Source organism: Lycium barbarum, chromosome 7 (assembly GCF_019175385.1).
Source record: "Lycium barbarum isolate Lr01 chromosome 7, ASM1917538v2, whole genome shotgun sequence".
Lineage (NCBI taxonomy): Eukaryota > Viridiplantae > Streptophyta > Magnoliopsida > Solanales > Solanaceae > Lycium > Lycium barbarum.
The window spans coordinates 18,290,494-18,296,530 of record NC_083343.1 but is presented as its reverse complement, the minus strand read 5'-3'; the positions used below and the strand labels follow the sequence as shown (position 1 = coordinate 18,296,530).

General features: G+C 32.1%; 1 long non-coding RNA gene across 1 annotated transcript; it reads left to right on the top strand.

Annotated features, from left to right (window-relative positions):
• The first annotated feature begins 611 nt into the window (after nucleotides 1–611).
• On the top strand, nucleotides 612–4,467 carry LOC132602183 (uncharacterized). The gene is made up of 2 exons (XR_009567640.1): nucleotides 612–1,608; nucleotides 3,943–4,467. It is a non-coding gene; the product is annotated as an uncharacterized LOC132602183 (long non-coding RNA).
• Nucleotides 4,468–6,037: the final 1,570 nt, after the last annotated feature.

Genomic DNA, 6,037 nt, shown 5'->3' with positions numbered 1-6,037 from the left:
TTGAGTTAAGAAAATACCTACAATATACTTAGAATATACTTATAATATACATCTACTTAAATTAAAAAATAGAAAGTTATAACTATATATATTTATAAATATACAATCTTGAATTTTATAATACTCATAAGTTATTAGTAAATATAAAATTTAACTAATACATATAAGTTAAACACATATACCTACAATATACTTAGAACATACTTATAATATACATACTTAAGCTATAAAATAGAAAGTTATATACTTAGAAAAAAAAAACAATCTTGGATTTTATAATACTCATAAGTTGTTAGCAAATATATAAACTTAGGTTATACATATAACTTAAACATAGTATATTATACTTATATAAACATATATGTATGTATGTGTGTGTGTATATACACACACTTATAGTCTCATATACAGAACATATATAAATATACTTAAGTTAAAAATATACAATCTTGAGTTTCTTATACTTATAACCTATGGATATATATAAAACTTATTTATACATATACCAACTAATAAACTATAGTGTTAATTTATGTGTAAAATACGTAATTAAGCAAAAAAATAAAAATAAAAATAAAATCATTTTTGGGCTAACCGGTTACCGGTTTGGTAGAAGGGTACCGGAACCGGGCCGGTTAGAGCCAAACCGACTGGCTAACCAGTACCGGTTAACCGGTAACCGTCAAGCGTGAACGGTTTGGAAATTGGTAACCGGTTGGTTTGCTAACCAGAACCGAAACTGGTCCCGGGTCAACCGGTTGACTAGCTTACAACATCCAATGATTATAAATCCTAGTACTAATATTAATTTCATCGCATATCCGAACTCTAAAAATTTTGTTCGGACTTAATTTGTATTTTTTAGTTCAAGCAAATAATTTAGTGCAGTTAAAAATTTATCATTTTCTACAAATGATTAAGTGCAATTAAATTTTAACTATTTTCATAATAATTAATAACCAATAATACATGTATAAGTCATCTGATTAGTTACTTATACTAGTAATATAATATAAGAATAAAAAAAAAAAAAATCCAAATCAAAAAACGGAAGAAGTCCTATAAATTGGGAAGTGTCCAAAGAGAAAAAGAAGAAAAAGTTAAAACTATGCCGCCAAAACCATATACCTCAATTTCATAGGCTCCGCGCCATTATTCAGTTTCAACCCACGTTCATAGTTCACAATTCCATTGTTTTCTCAATTAAAAGATAATCTCAAACTACAGTGTCCAGCAATTCATCTGTGCTCTTGGATTCTCTATTCGGCTAAGTGGTAATTATTCTTTATCAATCTCAATTTACAGAATACATTATATTTCTGCAGGTTATTGTTGAACTTTCAAACTTACTGTCTAAAAATTGTGTTGTATCTGGTTCTTTAAAGTGACGTTATATTGAGCCTGCAATTAGAAGTAATTTAGATCGAAAGCTACAGTACATCTTAGATTAAGCAAGCCATCTATTTGGGAGAGCTGGAAGCCTAACTGGGAGACTGAGGCTTTTAAGGCCAAATCTACACAATGTTCAAGAGATTGACTAAGTGAGAAATGTAGCCAAGGATTTGACCATACATGAGGCTCTTGCACTCACCGGTGTATGCAAGACTGGTATATCCATTTTTATTTGGTCCAGTTATAATATTTTCAAAGCCATTCCTTATGTATTGATTATCGTAGATGCGATTTTAATTTTAGGGTAAAGAACTAGGATGACCACCTTGTCCACACGAGCTTTTGAAGAAAAGGCGAATGATGAGTTTGTGGGCGACAAGTCTAAGAGCACATATGTAAGTGACTTCAAGCATTTTCAATCATCTTAGATTTGTGTTAAATCCCTCCTCATGTTTACCCCAAACATTAAGTACATCGTTATAATATTATACATGACACACTCATCCTCGTTGTTTGGAAAAGTGAACATGTTTGGACCACAAGTAACTGATCATTAATCAAAATGGATTTTAGTTATTGCTTATACTTCTCTACTTGTACTAGTTTACTAGACTATCAAAACACAGTTGTACGATGTATGCGAGCTTCCTATCAAAATGCAACAATACGATCAAAGTGTTAGATACATGACATTAGAGCGATGCAATCTATCTATTAGTAGTTTCAATCTGACATGTTAGACTAACACTACAAAATAAATCGATGTTAATTAAAATGATTTGGTTATTTACTTATTACTTATTAGTTATCCACTAGTACTAGTATTTTTACTGGACCATTAAGACGCAGTTGTATGGTGTATGTAGTTTTCCCGTCAAAACGCTGCAATATGATGGAAATGTTAGATACATGACATTAGTAGAGATCTAATTTATCTATTAGCACATACAATCTGACATGCTAGACTAACACTTTAAGTTAGTCATAGATACTTATGTTATCCTATTCTACAGAAGTAGACTTGCTTGAAATTTAACATATCTCGTTGTGTAGAAGATATGGTTCCTTTTGGTTATGCTTGAGGCAGAACAATAATGCCTAATGTTGTAAATACAACACCTGCTCATGTAATATTGTTCGTTCACCAAAAAAAATTGATATAAGATAAGCTGTGTTCTTAGATATAAGAGAAGTTGACTTAAGAAAACGCATAATTCAAATACCTTTGTTGTGACAATTTGCTGTGAGCCTTAGTAGTACCTTTTATAGTTCAGCCAGGGGAAGAATCTAGTGGGCAATATTCTGTCAATTTTTTTTTTTTAATATTTGTAAACGAATCAGCTAGTATTTTCTTGAGTTTAAGTTTGATTTTAAAGGTATAAAGCTGAAATTAAAGAGAACTATGATGTATGCGGTCTTCTTAGACAGATGACAACAAAGACTCAAGTAAGTATTACTTGCATTCATACGCTTGGGAAAAACTGTATAAAGGGAATGCTTTACCACTTAATCATTTTTTTTTTTTTTTTTTACAAAATGTGAAATCAGAAGATGACACCTTAAGACTTTAAAGTTATTTATCTCCGTGAACAATTAGAACAGAATGCTTGTAAAGTAGATATTATATGACTTCTAGCTCTTTGCTCGGTTTTTAAAAGAGTTGCAGTGTCCTAGATCAGAGTATTTTTTAACATAATTTTTCTTGATTAATTCCTATAAGCACTTCATATGTGGTATTATATTGCTTTTGAAACAAAAGTTGAAATTTAAAGTCGTCTTTGAGATTTCTTTAGTAGGCTCTACAAGCTTGCAATGACTTCCCTAAAGTTTAATACAACCTCTGTTCGATTACTATTGGTGTGTACTAAAGGAATTTCCTTGCTTATTTTCTGTGATGTTGAACTCCTTATAGTAGACATCGTTTCAAATAGTATCACGTAGCTTTTGCTTATAAGCATATTTTGATAATAACTTGAAGGGCTATAGTTGGGTTATTTCTGAAATGGAATTTGCATAAATGGAGATTAGGAACACCTCCACATAAATGTTATTTAGATATTTTGCTGGTTCGCTCACATTTCATTGCAGGTTCTTTTAGGACTCATGTCAGACAAGTGTTTGAGGTTAAAATTTTCACTCGTGACTTTAATGTGCCAGCGCCTCCGCTATACGTAGTAGTTATATATTTTTATGTGAGGAACGAATGTGCTTTTTCCAAGGAGCAGCCGTCTTTGATTGATCTACCCTAGAGAAACTGCAAGTTTATCTTCATCTCTTCTGTGGAAATCATGATATTTTATATCTGCTTGGACTGATGTTTTAGCTGGTTTACTTTTTAATTTGCTTGTATTAGATGGCAAACGTCTTTCCAATTATATATATCCTCTGTGAAATGTTGATGTTCTATATCCAATTATACACATAGGCTGCCTTTTTTATTTTACTTATGGACACACACAAAAACACAATGTCAGTTTTGTTGCCTCTCTTACTATTTCTTGATGATTGCTTAGCGCTATACCGTAGTGTTTAATCATATATGCATGTCAGCCTGCAGATTAATTCACCGAGCCTCCAACAATTGAGTTTTCACAAATTTACTTGGATGAAGTGGGTGAGTTAAGAAGGCATGCACTTATGACCTTGTTTCTCTGGCAGCTTTCCAAGGAAATGTTGGTGCATCATCCTCTTCGACTTCTCGACTTCAAGATCGTGATTTTGACGTTCGGGTGAAGGAATGCGTTGTATACCGTTTACAAGAGATTAAGGATGAGATGAAGCATGACATGAGAGAAGATGAGACAAGAAATGAGAGAAGAAATAAGACAAGAAATGAGACACGAAATGCAGCGATAGGTGCACAAGCAAGTAGATAAGATTCTACAAGCCTATATGTCAGTTCTCATTGCTAGCCTACCTATAATGTCCACTTGTATACTACATCAGTTTAGACACGCGTCATCAATTAAATAAGGATACGGGTTATATTTAAATAGTTTTAACTCTTTATCTTAGACTATTGCATTGTTATTCAAATTATGGTTTATAAAAGGACTACTAATATTGTTGGATTTATTTTGGTACTCTTTTAGATTTTTAAATGCTATAAATTAATAAAAATATTTAAAATAAAATTTTTACTATCGAATTATTATTCAGTTAGTAATATTGCTAACACATTGCCAATCAATTACTAACCAAATATTGAACTCGAATGATACATTACCAACAAACTAACAATCAGTTAGTAAATTTCCAGACGATTAATAACGGAAGATTTCTGTTACTAACATTACTAACCAATTACTATCATAATTTAGAAAAATACATAACCATACTTGCTAACGTATTCAAAAGTTGTTGGTAAATTACCAACGAATTACCAATATACCATTTCCGTAACAAAACTTGCTAACCGATTACCAACGTATTTTGAAAAATTTACCATCGGACTTGCCAACCAAATTATTATCCATTAGTGTAGTTGCTAATGGAATACCAACAACACTTCATCTTCGTTACTATAGTTACCAACAAATTACCAACGGAACTGAATAATGAAGAACCAAATTTACTAACTCTTTTTCTATTTGTTAGTAAAGGTACTGACGATATACCAACCAACTATTGGTTAGTGAATTTACCATCGGAAATTTTAAGGCCAAGTTTCAAAAGTTACCAACAACTTCTTCAGGTGTTTACCAACCGATTTTTAGTTCGTAATTTTACCAACTATTTAAAATTGGTTGGAAAAATTTACCATCGAGCCTTTTAGCAACGGATCAATACCAGTTGGCATTCGGTTGGTAACTCAATTTGCCAACCGATTTGATCAATTTACCAACTAAATTTTTTGTTGGTAATTGGGGTTTCTTTTGTAGTGTTCTCAGTTTGACTCGGTTTATCGGTTTGGTGCGGATTGTCGGTTTGCTTTGTACACCCCTAATCATAACATCAAAATAAAACAATGTCGTTCTTACATTCCACATATATATTCATGAAAAAAGTGAAATCATAACCCAGCTATATCAATGAAGCCTCTACAACATATATATATATATATATATATAATGCACGAGACAAAAAGGTTTCTGGCTATTTCACAAATATAGATGAAATAATCCAGAGAAACAACTACGCCCATTAGATGGCAAATGTGGAGCTCACCATAAATTTGTAGAGTGAGGGAGAACCTAGCATGTAGTGTGACTGTCTACAACACATGTTCCTACATTGACATAGATCAATGTAGATCCCCATAAAGAGAATCGCAGTACATCAACTATCGGTACTCAGTAAGTCTCAATAGTTCCCTCACTAAAGCTAGAACAAGACTTGATAAAACATGAAAGCATTTAAATCATTTAAAAGAATAAATCATTTGGAAGTTGTAATTGTAAACAAATAATAAACATTAAACACCTCCCTTTTAATTTAGGGATCGGAGTACCACTTGATCCTGAATTTCTTTAAGATTTAGTCACCACATGATCAGTATGGTTGACGATTCTCGTCCTATCGACTAGGTCATCTCCCCATGGTGCCACACAATTTTACTAACATGTGTCTTTGCCTTTACTAGGGTAACCTTTCATGGAATCCGAGCAAAAAACTTTTACTCTCTTACTCTAGCTCAAGTAATTTA